Below are 19623 nucleotides of genomic sequence, written 5' to 3'. Positions count from 1 at the left end.
ATGGCTGTGGGTATGAAACTGTTGTTGAATCTGGATGTGTGTGATGTGACAGATCTGAAGCGTCTGCCTGACTGTTTGAACCATCAGTTCAAACAGATGGTGAGCGTGGTGTGTGGAGTCCTTGATAATGTTTATGGCTCTGCGGCGGTAGCGTGAACTGGTGATGTCGTCCAGGGAGGGCAGGGGGAGGCCGATGATCTTTTGTGCTGCCTTAATGACACGCTGCAAGGCCTTCCTGTTTGATGCAGAGCATCCTGCATACCACACACACACACACACACTTACTTGCTTACTTTGCTTATGGCAGTCCGTCGATGTCGACGATGACGTTGCTCCAAATGGAATTTGTGAGGTTGGTTATTGTAATGTCTTTCGCCTGTGCATAGCCAGGTGGCTGCTCAGACCGATGCGTGATCCGCAGATTTTGTCACAGGAGGGGCAGGGGAAGGCAGCAGTAGTGGTCGGTGGTGCTATGGCACGTTGGTGCCGCTGTGCACGCCGCTGTACTCTCCTCTCTGTGAACTTCTCCTGAAGACGAGTGATCCCCTGGTGACAGGTTGAGCTCCAGGTATGGCAATCAGCAGCCAGGGACTCTAGTGCTGGTGGTTTGATGTCACACTTCTTCAGGAGGGTTTTAATGTGGTCCTTGAACCGTTTTTTCTGACCCCCAGCAGACCTTTGACCGTCTAGGAGCTGGCCATACAGGATCTGTCGGGGTAGACGGTGGGCTGGCATTCGGATCACATGCCCAACCCATCTCAGATGTTTTTGGCCAAGGAGCCCTGTAATGCTGGGTGTGTTGGTCCGGTCATAGATTTCAGTATAGGGCACCCTGTCTTCCCATGTTAAGCCTAGGATCCTTTGGAGGCATCGGATGTGGAAGGCTTCTAGACTGTGGATGTGCCTCTGGTAGGGTGTCCAGGTTTCCGAGCCATGAAGCAGCGTGGAGAGGCAAACTGCCTTATACACATCTGCCTTGGTGGAGATGGTGAGGTTCCTATTCTGGAAGACCCTGGACCTTAGCCTTCCAAAGGCAGCAGAGGCCAGGCCGATGCGAGCCTGGACGTCATCGTCTATGGTGCAGGTTGATGACAGGGTGCTACCGAGGTAGGTGAAGTGAGGGGCGGTGGCTAATGGATGCCCGTCAAGGGTGAAGATAGGCGTGTTTGGCTGGGGAGTGAACTCCTGCACGAGTATTTGTGTTTTCTTAGTGTTGATCTGGAGACCAATGGCACTGTATAGGGAAGCGACCACATTTAGTGCACGTTGAAGGGACTCTGGTGAGTGGGCGAGTAAAGCACAGTCATCAGCATACTGTAGCTCCAGGATATGCTGAGTGGTGAGTTTGGTGGTGGCTTGGAGGCGACGTATGTTAAAGAGGTTACCATCCAGCCTGAACTGTATGCCAATCCCGTCTGTGGGGTCCAGGTATTTATGGGACAGGAGGGTGACAATGGAGATGAACATATTAAATATGGTTGGGGCTAGGACACACCCTTGCTTGACCCCCACATCCACACTGAAAAATGGGGATTGTTGGCCACCGTAGCGTGAACTGGTGATGTCGTCCAGGGAGGGCAGGGGGAGGCCGATGATCTTTTCTGCTGCTGCTGTCTCTGGTTCTGATGAGATGAATGAAGAGTCTGGCCGACACGCAGTTTGATGTAAACAGAATAGCTTTATTCTTAAACAGCAAATACTGGTATCGAACACAACGCTGCAGACGCTGAGGAGACGAGAAAGGCCGAAATGGTCAAGTCTAGTTCTCTGGGCTGAACACACAGTTTTTATGCCCTCGGTGTTACCCGCCTAGTAAATGATGTCACAGTTTACTATCTTCGCCCTAAAAGGCTTTGTTTTTTCATTAAATGCCAAATGGTCGGTATGGATGTCTGGGCTGCGACTCGGCGCCAATGGTGACACTTCCTAAGCCCATCCATCAACACATCCTGCTTTAGGATAATAAAATGCCATCTGGAAATCATCTTGTTTATCCGTGAACCCCTTTTTTGCGTTTACCCTAGGTCAGAGGTCACCAGGATGCTTACTTCAAATGCATTCCTTTGGCCTCTACTATCAGCCTGTGTGTTCCAAATTGATCTGTGAGGCCTTTTGTTCCCTCAGATGCTAAAAAAGGAGTTTATCCAGATTTTAATATATTGTAACTATTTCACATAGTCATATTTCATAATTAGTATGAAATATACAGCACTGCCTTAATAAAAACGCTGCAAGGCCTTCCTGTTTGATGCAGAGCATCCTGCATACCACACACACACACACACACACACACACACACACACACACACACACACACACACACACACACACAGTCTGATGCAGAGCATTCTGCATACCACACACAAATGCCATAGGACAGGATGCTCTAGATGGCGGCTTGATAGAAGGCTAACAACAGTGCAGTGTTCAGGTTGTTCTTCCTGAGTATTCTCAGAAAGTATAGGCGCTGCTGTGCCTTTTTGACCGTTTTGCTGGTGTTGGCTGTCCAGGTGAGGTCCTAGGAAAGGAGATAGTGCCCAGGAAGTTAAAGGTGGTCACCCTCTCTACACACTCCCTGTTGATGTGAATAGGGGCAAGTGCAGCCCCCAGCTTCCTTCTAAAGTCCAAAATCAGCTGTTTGGTTTTTGTGGTGTTCAGTGAGAGGTTGTTCACCGAGCAGCATTCTGTCAGTCGCTGGATCTCGTCCCTGTAGGAGGTCTCATGTCCTCCTGTGATGAGTCCCACAACGGTGGTGTCATCAGTAGGGTTAGGGTTAGGGTTAGGGTTAGGGTTAGTAGGGTTAGGGTTAGGGTTAGGGTCTGGGGGAGGGTTCTTTCGCAATGGCGAGGTTAGGGTTAGAATTTTGTCGGAATGCCGGTATTTCGGAGTGCCGACATTTCGGAATGCCGAGGTGTCCCCGGTTGAAACGCGTTGCGTCCCTTGTGCCCTTGTTCTCTTTTGAAGATGTACTTTCTATTAACTGAATAAGTATAACTGTACATTACTTCTTCATTAAATCCTTCTATAAGCATCAAGAAGCTCCTTTTTTTCTAATTACTCCTTTTTAATTGAGACATGGAAAATGGTCAAAAATCATGAATTATACTTCAGTACCCAATTTTTGTGCCGGCCACAGCTATGCCGTTTTACGTGCGATCGGGCAGAAACTCTCAGGGGGGGAAAAGAGCACCATGTGGGTGACCTAACGGAGCAGGTTTATTTTTTAATTTAGGGCAGATTAATTGCCCTAAAGGTGCATTCACACCGAGATATTTATTTTTCGCTCTGTCGCTCAAGTCAACCCTTTGGAATCGCTCTGTCGCTCTGTTTAAATCGCTCATCAACAGGCACACGAAATGACGGACATGTGGGGCATATAACGTTACGCAATGTCATGCTGTTTGTCCACTACGAGCCACCGTCATTGTTTACAAGCTAAGCCTATCAGCGTGCTCCTAATGCGAGCTGCATACCGGTAGTACAGACTTCACTTCATGTCAGCTGTCAGCCTGTCAATGCGGTTTGTTGCCACTAGGGGTGTCACGGTACATGTATTCGTCCCGTGAATTTACGGTATGACCCTCACGGTACCTCGTTTCACGGTACATGAAACGACACGACGAATACGTCAAATCCAGAAGCACCTAAACGCTGTTTGAACGGCATTGAATTGAATTGAATTAAACGCCACAGAAGACACACCAAAACAAAACAAGGGCCATAGAAATCCGCGTTCACAGAATGGGACGTTTTGTGGCGATAAGCTGTTTTGCAAATTCTGTCAACATCAAGCCAACGAGGTAAGCTTGCCAATGTAACGTTACGTAGCCGCGACAAAGTCCTTTATAGTTGCGCGTTGCGGCTAAACGTTACATAACACTGACAAAGCTGTTAACTTGTAAACAAGCAACATACATCGCGTGGGATGAGTGATGCGGTCAAGCAGACATCTGCGGATGCAGACAGGCAAGCTGCGGTGAGGAAGAGGCGATGACTCCTTGTCATGTTCCAATAATCCATTAGATGACCGAACGTAATCATATTATGCTAAACAAAACTCACATCCAATAACGTTAAGGCGCTGACAGGGTTCTTTCCCGTACTTACTGGGAAAGTGAAACCCACCCCGTTGTCTGTCAGACAGTGGGGGTATCTTTCAACAGGGGTAAAGAAGTTTTTCTTCTTCTGCCGTTTTATTCTTCTTCTGAACATGTAGGTATTTTGACGTTGACTAAAGAAACACTGCCGCCTAGTGGCCGCTTTTAGATAGGATTCCAAATTAGTGCTTACATCAAACGAAAATGCTACTTAAAACAAATACAACAGGGGGAGGGGTTGGTGGGAGTATTAGGCTACTCCACACATGCGCTCTGTTTACAAACTTGTGTACAATAAAGATTTAAAGTGGGGGGAAATGCCTTTGCCCTGTCAAACAGCTGGAATACAGACATCTGAGAGGGAGGCGCACCCCACACTTTGAAAATCACTGCTCTAGAGTAAAACCTTTTTGTGTGGATTGCCTAGATCTTATTAAATAGTGGACATTTATTCATTCCCACATATTAGACACTATTTCTGATGGTAAAAATAGCGTAAAAAGCAGAATTCAGACATATTCAAAGGGAAAAAAACAGAATTTGGGATTTGTTGCTTTTTTTCCCCATTTTCGTACCGTGCCGTATTCGTACCGAACCGTGACCCCAAAACCGAGGTACGTACCGAACCGTGACTTTTGTGTACCGTGACACCCCTAGTTGCCACACAATAAACCAGCGGTTTGTTCCAAGCCAGAGTGATCCTTGACTCGCTCTCACACGGCAGCCAATCAGCATTGAACAGCGAGCGACTGATGCCAGCGTATTTTCGCTGGAGTTGGAATATTTCATCTTGAGCGACGAGCGTATTTTCTCCCTATCGCTCTGTCTCTGCCGCTCGGACGCCCAGCGATTATTCTCCCAGGCGAATATACGCTCAATCGCTCGTTTGCATTGACTTTGTATGTAAACTCGACGCCAGCGACAAACTTTAATAGGTCGGTGTGAACGCAGCTTAAGCCTGAGGCTATAGTGTTAGTTCAGTGATGATGTCATCAGTGATGATGTCATTAGTGATAATGGGTGACCTGACGGAGCTGGATTTTTTAATTAGGTGACTGCCCTAATTGTCATCAGTGATGTCATCTGTAATGATGTCATCAGTGATGTTCTAGAGCAGGTGAGGCTGCGACGTGCAGTGGTCATCAGTGATGTCATAAGAGTAAGTGAGCCCGCACAGCAGGTGAGGGAGCAAGTGAGCCCGCACAGCGGTCGAGCTGCAGGCGGTCGAGGCCGCGCAGTGGCTGAGCTGCATATGCAAGCTGCAGGGCCAGCTCAGCAAGCTGCAGGGTGGGCGAGCGAGCCTAGGAATCTACCGCAAGATGCCTAGTAGCCTAAACTAGCAGATTTCCTGTCACTAATCTCATTGGGATGATTTTTGTTTGGTTTTATTTAGTGAATGTATGCATACTTCTCTGTCTTTCTGTCTTTCCTTCTCTCTCTGTTGTCCTGTGCCAGGCTGTGTTGAGTTTCTGGCCGGCAATGTGTGGGCGGTGGCCTGCGGTCAGGACCACAGTCTTGCTGTGCGTGGTGGAGAGGTCATCTCTTGGGGAAGCGGGAGGGACGGACAGCTGGGCCGTCCCCTCGACACAGCGTCCGAATGGCCAAGGCAAGTTCTGTAAAGAAGATGAGACGAGAAGTAGAGTCTGCAAAGTCCCATGCTGCTCCCAAAATGTATTCAGTTACCACAAGCGTGTGACGTTTCGGGGCAAAGCCCTTCCTGAATACATTTTGGGAGCAGCATCTGGGTCCTGCACCTGCTTTTAACTTTTAACTTTTGGATGTGCGTGCCTTTTTCTTTTACCTTTTTGCAAGATCTGTAAAAAGATCCCTATAGAAGTCTATAGAAGATATTTTAGTGTGGCATTAAGATCGCCTAAAAATAAGCATGGACATTAACACATTTTTACATGCAGGTAAAATTATCCTCACTTGTCAGAATTTGAATGTTGGCTAATTGCAAATGTAGCATTATTGTCTAGCTTGTGCAGGCCGTCACGGGTGTCAGACTCATTTTAGTTCACGGAACACACTGGACCCAATTAGCTCTCAAGTGGGCCAGACAAAGAAAATCAATGCTATAACTTATAAATAACAACACGTCCAAATTGTCCCTGTTTCTTTTAGTGTGGAATTAGGCCTATAGGTACATTTTAAGAACACAGGTTCACATAAGCCGTTTTCCCACATGCGCTTTTTACCGCTAAATGACCGGAACGTGGTCTAATGCCTTCATGTGTGAAAGTTGTTTTCCGGTATAAGCGCGACCCCGTCATCGCGGACATTTCACCAGTTTCGAGCCAGTCAGAAGAGCGGTATGCGCGATCAGGAACACAAGTATAGAACGGGTCCAGTCATTTGCCGCGACACCGGTCCTTCTCTCATGGGCGAGGTGTACACAACACACACGTTGCTTAATGTTCCAGCGGGCATAATCTAATCATTCGCGCACATTAAATCAAACTGGCGAAATGATCTTGTGATAATAAGAGCGGTATGTCAGCTTCATGTGTGGGCGTGCTGATTTCCCCCTCTCCCCTCTCTGCTGCCTGCTCGCTCTCTGGCCACAGTCCTTGAGTCCTCCTCCTTCAGTCACAGCCCGACAGGGACACAGACGAAGCAAATGCACGAAGCGAAATGTGGAAGTATTTTGCTTACGTTGCCAACAGCGAAGGCAAGCCCGGACACATCAAACGAAGCCAGTCTGTAAAAAGTGCTTCAACGCGACGCAGGTGAACGGATAAACATCGAACCAGCCAGGCTATTTCTCTCAGACACGGATCCCAACTTCTTCAAATATTTCAGTTCAAAGACTGGTTAGCGAATGTGAATGATACAACATACATGCCCTCTTAAGTTAAACGAGTGTGATTTATTGTGTGACAAGCAAACTTATTTCACCATCGGAGTTTTGCCGACACGTCACTCCCCACCCGCTCTGCAGTGCCGCCCCGCCCCCCAACATACAGGCAATTTCGCTGCTATATTCCCACATGCGAGCGCCCAGGTGTGAAGGGAAATGTCCGATATTGACTTACAGGTAATTTTCCGGTACGCATCTGGGAAAAGGCTATAGGGTCAGCGCGTGTCGTGTGCCGCCGCCGGCCGGGAGAATTGTGCGGATTTACTTTTCTATAACAGTTTGTGCTTTGCACCATTTATTTCTCTATAAAAGTGATCTTATATAATGTCATGTTTGTTTGTAGCATCTGTAACTTCATGCTGCTTTTCTTGGCCAGGTCCCCCCCAAAATATGTTATCTTATTTTGAAGCAGTGATGGCCAGGATTTAGCAGCGGGGGGCCGCCGCTACTAAATGCATATAGAGGAAACCCTGTCATTCATAAGACGACTTTCAGAAGAGGCAAAAGCAACTTGTGAACATAAAACATTACATAAAATAAAGACACCTGTGTATTAAGAAATGTTCTTTTTTATTTGCTAATGTATGATTTTCCTATTAACATACAGTCCGGTTGACATACATCTGCCAATACCAGTGATTCAAGTTGCTTGTGGAAACTCCCATTCTTTGGCCTTGACTAAAGGTAAGAAACTAATGGGGTTGGGGAAATCGGCTCAAGCCAGAGAAACTCTGGTTGAGCATGCCAAAGCTAAACACGAGTTGGTATGAGTTTGGTCATGGTCACTCCCAAAAAAAGTGCACCCATAAACAGTGTTCTTAACAATCCTGTAGCCTCAATGAGCCACAGACGCAACATGCCATAAACTCAGGATTTATATCTCATTCTCACCAGAAGGAAATATAAACTATAGAATGTTATACTTACACCACAGATTCCCTCCACAGGGGTTCCAAACTCCTGGAAAACCTGCAAAATGATTATGCCTATAGCCAGGCTGGAGGCATTATGGTTTCAGGTTGTCTGTAAGAAGGAGAAGTGTCCGTGTGTGTGTGTGCATGTGAGCATAATTCTGTCCGGCCACGGCTATGGTGTTTTACGTGCGATCGGGCTGAAACTTTCAGGGGGTGTAAAGAGCACCTGTGCGGGTGACCTGATGGAGCCGGATTTTTTTATTAGGTGATTGCCCTAATTACCTAATGATGATGTCATCAGTGATGTCATAAGTTCAGTGAGGATGTCATCAGTGATGATGTCATCAGTGATGTCATAGTGCAGGTGAGGCCACGTGGTGGCCGAGCTGTGTATGCGATGCGCAGCGGCGGGCAGCTGCAGGGCGGTCGAGGCCGCGCGAGCCCATAGTATATAGGATATACTGTAAAATTGAGTATGTGGGCAATGTTTCAAGTTCTGTGTCCGGCCACAGCTATGCAGTTTTACGTGTGATCGGGCTGAAACTTTCAGGGTGTGTAAAGGGCACCGGTGCGGGTGACCTGACGGAGCCTGCATTTTTAATTAGGCTAATTAATTAATAATGATGTGATGTCATCAGTGATGTCATAAGTGATGATGTCATCAGTGATGATGTGAAAAGTGATGTCATAAGTCACACACACACACACACACACACACACACACACACACAAGGAGGCATTGTGACAAGCCTGATCAGTGATGTCACAGACACACACAAGGAGGCATTGTGACAAGACTGATCAGTCATGTCACAAACACACACTCACACACACACACACACACACACACACACACACACACACACACACACACACACACAGTCAGTGATGTCATAGGGGGGCACAGACACACACAAGGAGGCATTGTGACATCACCGATGCAGTACCGAATTTTCACACCATAAGATCATATCTAGAAATGATCTTGTAAATTCTGCAGTCTTCTCATACACAGAAAGACGTATTACATCTCATTGCCACAAATGTGGCTTGTGATTATATAAAACAACATTTGATTTGATTTGATTTGATTATTCTTTGTTCCACTTTCCAGGAGGAAGTGTCTTCTCCTGGGGTTTGAACAGTCATGGGCAGCTGGGTCTGGGGAAGGAGGTGTCACTGCAGCCCACGCCGGCCATGGTGATGTCTCTGACTGGGATAGCAGTGTCCCAGATTTCGGCAGGAGGGGCCCACACCCTGGTCCTCACACTCCCAGGCCTGGTGTACTGCTGTGGGGCCAATAAAGCTGGCCAGCTGGGGCTCAACAGGGTGGATGAGAATGGTGCAAAGTTACTATATAGGGATGGATGCTCACAAGCACAAATTACTAGTCTTTGCATATGATTAGACGTAATGAAACTGAGAGGCATAATATAAAAAATATGGCTGTCAACTTTTAATTCTTTGTAGTACAGGTCAGAATTTATGCCTGTCTAAATAGTGAATCTAATATTTATACCTGCTTAAAAAAGTTATATTAGCAACTGTGTGTGTGTGTGTGTGTGTGTGTGTGTGTGTGTGTGTGTGTGTGTGTGTGTGTGTGTGTGTGTGTGTGTGTGTGTGTGTGTGTGTGTGTGTGTGAAAACAAATTCCACCAGTCTGTCTATTTAGCACCAATGTAATAAAAAAAAATCAGATACCGGAAAAGAAAAGGAAAAAAACCTAAAACTAAAACCCTAATAAACAAAAACAAAACAATGGATATATATTAGACAATCGATATTACAACGTGGTGCTACTAACCACACAAAGTGTGTATGTGCTTGTAAGGAACATGCATGACTTTTATTAAGTGATTGATTGAAACAAACAGTATTATTACGAGGGGAAAAATGTCATTGGTCATCATTTTGAAATTAGCATGTTTTCCGTCTCAATGCCTAAACACATTTGTTGCTGTCTTTAACAGGCAGGTTCAACATCTGTATGGTCCCTGCCCTCAGAGCGCTGGGAGTCTCCTTCTTAAGCTGTGGAGCGGCACACTCAGCTGTTTTAACAAAGGTATTCACTTCTTTCACACTGCTTCCTTCATAAGCTGTTGTGGCACACTGCTGTTTTAACAAAGGTTTTCACTCCTTTCACTCTGCTGTTTTAACAAAGGTCAGGGCTCCAGACTGACTTTTTACACCACCTTACTTTTTAATTTGGGTGCACCAGCACATAATTTAGGTGCACCCACATTTTTCACCATGCCTTTTGGCACCGCAATAATACATTTTAAGCATTACCTTCTTTGTCATTTTTTATACATATTGGCAAATTATTAAATGATACGATCAAAGATTTTCATGTCAATAAACGTCTGTTAAAGTCACTATCACCAACCGAGTTAACACAGTGGGGATTGAGCCTATGGCCCACTAATGGGAGCCTTTGTATTGCAGCATTTATGAACTGGGTGTCTGTGATGTGATTATCACCTTACATTATGCTCCTAAGTTGAAAAAGTTAGGAGCACATTTAAGGACACAATGATTAATCTCTACATTACAATTTAGTAGGCTACCATTCTCACGATGAATGTCTTACCAGATAAGAATGACTCAATAACCATTTACTATATTATAATATAGTCATCTGTAGTTTGCCTAACATTATGTAATGGTGGTCATGATTGTGGACGTTCACATTACTGTGATTAGTGTAGTGACATATCCCACAGTGTGCTGTGAAGTCTCACTGTGCACTGCAGACAGTGAAAAAACGTAGCAGATAGCTGCTCTTAGATGGGCTAACTTTAACAGACAGCATAGTCATATTAATGTCAACAACACATTTTAGCGATCTTGAATGACATGTTGGTAACGTTAGTAATCCCAGAATTTGCTTGATAGTTAGCTAGCATCCCGCTAGCGATGCTAACATTAGACGCTAAGATGTCATTGTCATGCCAGTCAACCTAACGTTAGTCAGAACTCGTCTGCTGAAGTTGTAGCTTTGTCTCCCGCATACAAAACCACCATCTGATACATTTGAATTCCATCTGTTTGTGACTCCGATTCCGGTACGAGTGAGTCTGGCAATGGATGGCTGGCTGCGGACTGTCCTGTGTGTGTTCTACTAGCGATAAGGACGATACGACTTCCAGTCGGATTTTCAAAGTAAAACGATTCGGCCCAAGTCTAAAGCACTCAGAAGCAAGTTTTATTTTTGTATTTCCCCTTTCTTTCTATGTGAGAGATTTAGCTTGACGCACGCTGTGGGACAAGAGTAGGGTGAGAGAGAGAGAAAGACACTACAAATTCCAAGGTGCACATACCAGTGCGTGTTATGAAAATATTTATGATTTTAAGGTGGGAAAATGTGTGTAAATACACGCACTCTGGAGCCCTGAAGGTATTCACTCCTTTCACACTGTGCTGTTTTAACAAAGGTATTCACTCCTTTCACACTGTGCTGTTTTAACAAAGGTATTCACTCCTTTCACACTCTGCTGTTTTAACAAAGGTATTCACTCCTTTCACACTGTGCTGTTTTAACAAAGGTATTCACTCCTTTCACACTGTGCTGTTTTAACAAAGGTATTAACTCCTTTCACACTCTGCTGTTTTAACAAAGGTATTCACTCCTTTCACACTGTGCTGTTTTAACAAAGGTATTCACTCCTTTCACACTGTGCTGTTTTAACAAAGGTATTCACTCCTTTCACACTGTGCTGTTTTAACAAAGGTATTCACTCCTTTCACACTCTGCTGTTTTAACAAAGGTATTCACTCCTTTCACACTGTGCTGTTTTAACAAAGGTATTCACTCCTTTTTCACACTGCTTCCTTCATAAGCTGTGGAGCGGCAAATGCTGTTTAAACAAAGGTATTCACTCCTTTCACACTGTGCTGTTTTAACAAAGGTATTCACTCCTTTCACACTGTGCTGTTTTAACAAAGGTATTCACTCCTCTTTCACACTGCTTCCTTCATAAGCTGTGGAGCGGCACACTCTGCTGTTTTAACAAAGTGTGACAAATGTCTATATATGTCCATTTAATTTAATTTAATTTAATTTCTTTATTTATCTCAAACAATAAAACACAAAACAGTAAAAGATCAATCATAAACAAACAACAAATTTGAATAATAAAAAAATATATGAAAGACAATAGTTATGTTCGAGAAGGAGCAGGAAGAAGCACAATGCTTATCTTATCCTGCCCCTACTTCAACAATAAGATTTTAAATCTTATATTTAAAATAAGTAAATAAAATAAGAAGCAAATTCACAAAAGCATTTACATCATCACCACCATCATGGTTATAAACATCTACATGTTGTCATCATCACCAACATCATGACCATCATCACCAAATGATCACCTTCATCCCTCATTTCTGTATTTCTCAAAAATAATATTCTTATATTTCTTCTTAAACTGTGACATACTTTTACACTGCCTGATCTCCTGACCCAATTCATTCCACAAAGCGACACCACAGACAGAAATACACATACTTTTTAGTGTGGTACGAACACAAGGATGTTTTAAGTTACCTTTACTTCTTAGGTTATACCATACGTCTCCTTCTTTCAACAAGCTTTGGAGGTTTCCTGGGAGTAATTTCTTTTCTGCTTTAAACATTACTTGAACAGTTCTAAGTTTCACCAGATCTATGAATTTTAATGTTTGTGACTTTAGGAAAAGTGGATTGGTGTGTTCACGAAACTCAGCATTGTGAATAATTCTTAATGCTCTTTTCTGCAGGATGCATATTCTATGTAGGGAGCTCTTATAAGTGTTGCCCCACACTTATAGACAAAAATTCAAATATGGCAATATCAATGCACAATATAGAGTATACAATGTTTTATCATTTAGAATATTCTTAATTTTACTCAAAATCCCAATGCTCTTGGCCATCTTAGAACACAAATAATTTATGTGGGGTTTCCAGCTAAACCTATGGTCTAATATGACACCCAAAAACTTAAATTTGTATACTCTTTGTATCACCACTTTGTCAATAGCAATAACTTCTCAATTAAACTCGTGTCTAGAGGTATATTATTATCATCGACCATTTGTAACATGAATTGACAAAGATTACATGAAGAGTAGGGCGTTTGACTGTTGAAGTATAGCTGAATTACCTGTCGATGGTGCAGGGTGACTGGCATAGTCAGCTGCTTCACCGGGCCGGCTGGTCGCTCTGACGGGCCTTACGCTACGTTCACTAGAGCTGTGCATCTTCACTGATCTCATGATTCGATACGATTCGATTATACAAGTCTACGATTCGATTCGATTCGATTATACGATGCCTCTCGATTAGGGATGCACATTTTCCGCAAATTCCAAACTCGATCATTGCTAACGTTAACAATCAATCAATCGATTAATTGTAATTAAAAATACAAAATTTTCCAAACCATAAATGCGTTTTTTCCTCAATACAACGTTTATTTATGCAGCAGCAACGTATTGTATATTTCTCACAGCATTGCATAGCCTACGCTATGAAACGCATAAAAACGTGGAGGCATAACCTTTTTAACATGTCAACATTTGCCCAGAATCCCCGTCACGCCCGCGCAGGGGCTCACTTATTACCCACGCAGATTGTGACGCGAGGTTACTCCAGGCAAGCCAATTTATCCGAATGAACACTGTTCTACTTGACAGCATCTTATGACTTGTCTGAAAAGGGCTATAGTGATGTGTGTCCGGGTCCGCCTATTACTTACACTTTGTTAAAACAATAAACGAGAGTCAGGCTGTAACGTTACGTTTCCACATTCATTCTCAGTTAGCTCCTAGCGTTTAGCACCATAGGTTAGCACACACACCAGCTTGCGTGTCAACAAAATCCCTCACTTCCTCACTACGGCAAGTCTCGAGGGGACAAACACACAGCCTCGCATACATGCAGAACACAGTATGTTACAGTGATATCGTTGCGCCCTCTGGAGGATCATTGAAAAATGATTTGAAAACACCATTTCATGCGTTGCTTTTTGTTTTTGTTTTGATCGAGTAATTTTTCTTTGCTCGAGTAAATCCTTAACAAGCAATTAATCGAGTTTCGATTAATTGTGTGCATCCCTACTCTCGATGCATCTCCGATGCATCTCGATGCATCTTAAATCGATGCATCACTTTTTCCGCAATACATGATTTATTTTTTCTCACTTTCTTTTTTCTCACTGTGTGGCTACTTTTAAAATAAAAGTGCATTTGGAATTGCATTGTATTATGATCCATAATTAAAATAAACAACTGCATGTACTTACATTCTATTTTATTTGATTATAATTTTTTTTTTTTTTTTTTTTTTAAATAATCGATTTTTGATATTTGTTAATCGATTCAGAATCGTCTTATTAACACATTCACTGCCAGCCGTTTTTTCAATACTGTAGGTAGGTTCTGCCAAGTTTTTTTTTTTAGGATTCTGGCTCATCTTTCAAGAGCCGAGGATTCTTTTCTGCTAAGATTTTGTGAACACAAATGATCTCAAAAGAACTAATAGAATGTGTGCTTTCTCTGTCTAAAAGAGTTAGTTTGTAGAGTTAGTAGTTATGTAGGCATTAGCAGTAGAATACAGCATGGTTTCAGCGTCTGAAAATGTATTCTGAGATAAATGGCTTTTTGTGAAATTCGATAGAACAGTCACTTTAACCATTTATTTTTGGCGTCAGACATCTAAACAATAGTTTTGAACAGTAATTTCCTCCATAGCAGCAGGAAACCCCCCTCTCCTTCAAACTTCTCCCTCCGTGGGTGTGTCTCTGGTGGCATTGCAGCGTTTGTCACAAGCGAGGCTCTGCCTGTCTGTGCTGCCTGGCTGCTGGTGGCTGCTCTTTGGGCGAGTCTGCATGAGTCGTTTCGGTTGTGAGCTCAGCTGCAATGAAGCTGCGTGCGATTGTGGGCTTTCTGCCGGTGTTTCAAAGTGTGTTGCACGCATAATCTATTATGCAAATTTGCAATCCCCCACCGCCAGCTCCCAGCGCGATAATGCGCGAAAGCAAAAGCGTTTTCGCCAATCCATTTTACAGTATGAGAGAATGGTTTCCTCGCGCGTTCCCCTGCAGTTTTGGCTCGGCTTTTTCTAGTCTGGAGAGCACTGTCGCCACTTAGTGGGTCGGTGGAATGGGTTGTACACGTTCGGTGGCTCCAATATTTTTATAGGAGACGTGGGGGGCGTTGATCCACGTCCCACCGTCAAATTTTTTTTTTTTTTTTTTAAGACGAGATATCTCGTCATTGGCAGTCAACCGTTGGATTTTTTAAGACGAGATATCTCGTCAATGGCAGTGAACGTGTTAAGCATCGCGATGCATCTCTGAATCGATTATTTTCGGCAGCTCTAACGTTCACACAGGGCACCTACGCCTTGCCTTGCCTCAACCCACGCCTACAGACCTTGAGCTGCGCGTGAACCTATTACACGCTTTTGCCATCACACTGCACGCCTATTCCACGCTGAACCTGAGCCGAGTTACAAGCGCCTCTCCTCTCTCCCGAGTGTTTTTTTTTGTCACGTGTGGTCCCGAATTATCATGGGTAGGTAAAATAAGTTCATAGAGAACTGGATGCTGTTGTACTAAGTGGATTAACTTTTCATTGTCCATCTTGCTTCTTCGGTCGCTATTCTCTCTCCTGAAGATTTGTTTACTGACGGGGAGAAAGCCCCACATGATAGCCACCCGTCAATCACTCTCTCTCTCTCTCTCTGCTACAACACTGTTGTAGTAACACCATTTTATTTTGAAATTCAGTTGACTTTGCCATTTCCCATGGATATTGTCACGTTTTTCCTTCATGGCTTGACAAAAGAAGTCTGCCTTCACGCGCCTAGTCGGCTTGAAAATAGAACTCACACCTAAACGATAAAATCGGCGCAGCTCAGGCGAGGCGTGGGTACACGCAAGGTTCACGTTGAGGCGCCCGGTGTACACAGCCTCATTGACGCCTCATTGACGCCTATTTAAAAGCGTGGGTAAAGGCAAGGCGTAGGCAAGGCTTGGGTGCCCTGTGTGAACGTAGCCCTACACACCGACCGCGATAAACTCGCATGTACTCGCACTCGCCCTGTCAGCCCTGCCCCGCTGCTACAGCATGGCAGGCTGCCTTGCTGTATTTCCATCTTCAAATGGTCAATTTCGAAATGCCCCTCCTTCCATCGCTGGCATCTTGTCGCTCACCAGCTTGCAAAGCATGCTGGGATACCTGCCGTCAGGACATTGCAAGCGACAAGAAGAGAGGAGGGGCCAAAACCGAAATAGACCAATTGAAGACGGAAATACAGCAGGCAGCCAACCAAGCTGCAGCAGCGGGGCAGGGCTTGACAGGGCGAGTGCGAGTACATGCGAGTTTATCGCGTATGCTCGCGTTTGGTGAAAAGGGGGTCTGACCCTCTTGGCCAGCTCTGTGAGATGTGAGAGCCGTCCAAGCCTCACACGTTCAGTTGCGCCCCACCAAAAGGCAGGACTAAAACATAAATGGTGTAGAAAATGTCCACCTAATTTCTAGCTCCTCTGATCTCCTTGTGTCCCTGTCCTCCCTTCCTGCTCACACTCTCCTTTTCCTCTCCAAACTTATGTCCCTCAAACAGGTCCGCCCATAAGGGGGGGTAAAGGGGTAAGCTTCCAGGGGCGTCGCCACTAGGGGGGGCGCTGGACCCAGGCAATTTTATTTATTTATTATTTTTTTAACACTAAAATATATCTCCCATCCTGAAAATGCGGCAACTAATTTATTTTTTGCAAGGAGTCGAACAAATACACAAAACACAGCAGCAGTAACAAGGCAAGGCATGCTTGGGCAGGAGTGCTCCTGTGGAAAATAGTGCCATTCTGATGTAATCCCCCATCCGACCAGTGCAGTGAGAGGCAGCAATGTGCCGCAAGGCATCTGGTCTGCCGGAAAGCCAAAAGAAGAAGAAGAACAAGGCAGGCTTGGGGCGGACCATTTTGCTTGGGGCAGCAGCAGCTAGAGGGACCATTTATGGTGTAACACACAACACAGACACGTGATAGCAAACAAAACAAGACTGGTGATGGCAAAATGCCAGGAGCAAAACAAAAGCCAGGATGCCAAAATCGCAAGGCAAAAAAAAAGCGGGAGCAGGCAAGGGCTTTAGACCCAAATAATAATCTGTTAACACGTTCACTGCCAATGACGTGTTAATACGTCAAAAAAAATCCAACGGTTGACTGCCAATGACGTGTTAACACATTGAGTGCCAGCCATTTTTTCAATCCTGTAGGTAAGTTGTGCCAGGTTTTTTTTTGAGGATTCTGGCTCATTTTACAACAGCCGAGGATTCTTTTCTGTTAAGACTTCGTGAACACCAATCATCTAAAAATAACTAATAGAATGTGTGCTTTCTCTGTCTAAAAGAGTTAGTTTGCAGAGTTAGTAGTTATGTAGATATTAGCCGTTGAGTACAGCATGGTTTTAGCGTATGAGACAGCAAGCTGAGATAATCGCAGTTTTGTGAAATTCAATCAAACAGCAGAACAGTCACCTGCCTGTGATTGTGGGTGCCCTTGGGCGAGACTGTATACTGTATTGTGTGTGTGTGTGTGTGTGTGTGTGTGTGTGTGTGTGTCCGCGCGTTGCTCTGCGGCTCTGGGGGGAGGGGATCTCTGTCCGTTCTTTGCCCCCGCGGCGTGTCTGTCTCCCGCTCTGTGTGTGCTCTCTCTCTCTCTCTCTCTCTCTCTCTCTCTCTCCTCTCTCTCTCTCTCGGGACTGGGGGGAGGGGGAGAGAGAGGGAGAGAGTGTGTGTGTGTCTCCGGGCTCCTCCCTCCGTCTGTGCTGCGGGGGAAGGATTCTCCGCGGCCGTCTGGACTGTAAAAACTGTTTCTTGAGGTTTGAGTAAGCTTTTGCGATTCTGGTCTTATTTATGCGCGGGGGTGCTCGAGTGTGTGTGTGTGCGCGCGCGCGCGCGCGCGCGCGCGTGTGTGTGTGTGTGTGTGTGTGTGTGTGTGTGTGTGTGTGTGTGTGTGTGTGTGTGTGTGTGTGGGATCGAGGGAGTTTTCGCCGAGCTGCTTCCTTGAAAATTACACTGTGGCTTTCTCCAGCGCGCTGGCTGGCTGCTCTGGCTGTGGCTGGCTGTGGCTTCTCTCTGTCTTGGGAGAGAACTGTCGCCACTTAGTGGTCGGTAAAATAGATTATACACATTCTCTTCCTCCCAATAGTGATATAGAAGACGTAAAAGGAGTTGATTGATGTCCCACCGTCAAAAGAAAAAATGTTTATGTAAGACGAGATAGCTCGTCTATGGCACTTAACCATTGGATTATGTAAGACGAGATATCTCGGCTATGGCACTCAACGTGTTAATACGTCAAAAAAAAGATTTTTTTTTTTTGACCGTGGGATGTGCATCTAACCCTTTTACATCTCTTATATAAATATTGGAGCCACCGAACGTGTACAACCCATTCCACCGACCCACTAAGTGGCGACAGTGCTCTCCCAGACTAGAAAAAGCAGAGCCAAAACTGCAGGGGAACGCGCGATGAAACCATTCTCATACTGTAGAATGGATTGGCGAAAACGCTTTCGCTTTCGCGCTGATTGCTGGCGGTGAGGGATTGCAAATTTGCATAATAGATTACGGGTGGAACACACTTTGAAACACGCAGCATAAATAAGACCAGAATCGCAAAAGCTTCATCAAAGCTCTCAACCGAAACTCCAAGAAACGAGCGAGCCCATCCAGACTTGCGCAGCGGCCGCCAGCAGACAGGCACAGCAGCAAAGCAGTGAGCCTGGTGACGCGAGGTTACAGCAGCAACAGAAACGAGCTTGTGACACGCCCGCTGCAGCCAAGAAGAACACACACGGAGGGAGGAGTTTGAAGGAGAGGGGTGTTTCCTGCTGTTATGGAGGAAATTACTGTTCAAAACTATTGTTTAGATGTCTGACGTCTTACTGATGCCAAAAATGAATGGTTAAAGTGACTGTTCTATCGAATTTCACAAAAAGCTATTTATCTCAGCTTAAATTTTCAGATGCTGAAACCATGCTGTATTCAAGTGCTAATGCCTACATAACTACTAACTCTACAAACTAACTCTTTTAGACAGAGAAAGCACACATTCTATTAGTTCTTTTTAGATATTTTGTGTTCACAAAATCGTAGCAGAAAAGAATCCTCAGGTCTTGAAAGATGAGCCAGAATCCTCAAAAAACCCCTCTGGCAGAAGCTACCTACAGTAAAAAAAAAACAGCTGGCAGTGAATGTGTTAACAAACTTTTTTCAGTCGGCTCCGAAAGCTGCAGAGTTGATATGAATAAAGCGCGTGTGGGGGGAGGGGGAGGGGGGGGCATAGTGGCTGGACCCTTCCAGGGGCACTGCCATCTCTCTGGGCGGCCCTGCCCTCAAATAATTCAGCATCAATCAACAAACAAACGGCCAGAAATACATGTACATAGGTAAATATTACTGTATCATATTTTCATTATCAATGAGTTAAGGGAATTACTGCCTACTGATCGTAACAAAAGGCATTCACTCCTTTCACACTGCTTCCCAACCTTGGCTGCAAGATGACGTTATGTTTTGATTTATAGAATGTTAAAAAAAGAAAGTATCTTTCCAGTGGGTATGGTACTGCTTCTTAGCTCCTCGTGTTATGTACTGCTGTGATTTGTAGGACGGCAGGGTATTCACCTTTGGAGAGGGAAGCCAAGGGCAGCTGGGCCATGGCTCCACTGCTAATGAACTGGGACCCAGGCTGCTCCAGGGCC

This window comes from Poromitra crassiceps, assembly GCF_964638095.1.
Source record: "Poromitra crassiceps genome assembly, contig: HAP1_SCAFFOLD_341, whole genome shotgun sequence".
NCBI lineage: Eukaryota > Metazoa > Chordata > Actinopteri > Beryciformes > Melamphaidae > Poromitra > Poromitra crassiceps.
The sequence above is the reverse complement of the archived record's forward strand: the minus strand, read 5'-3'. Positions refer to the sequence as shown.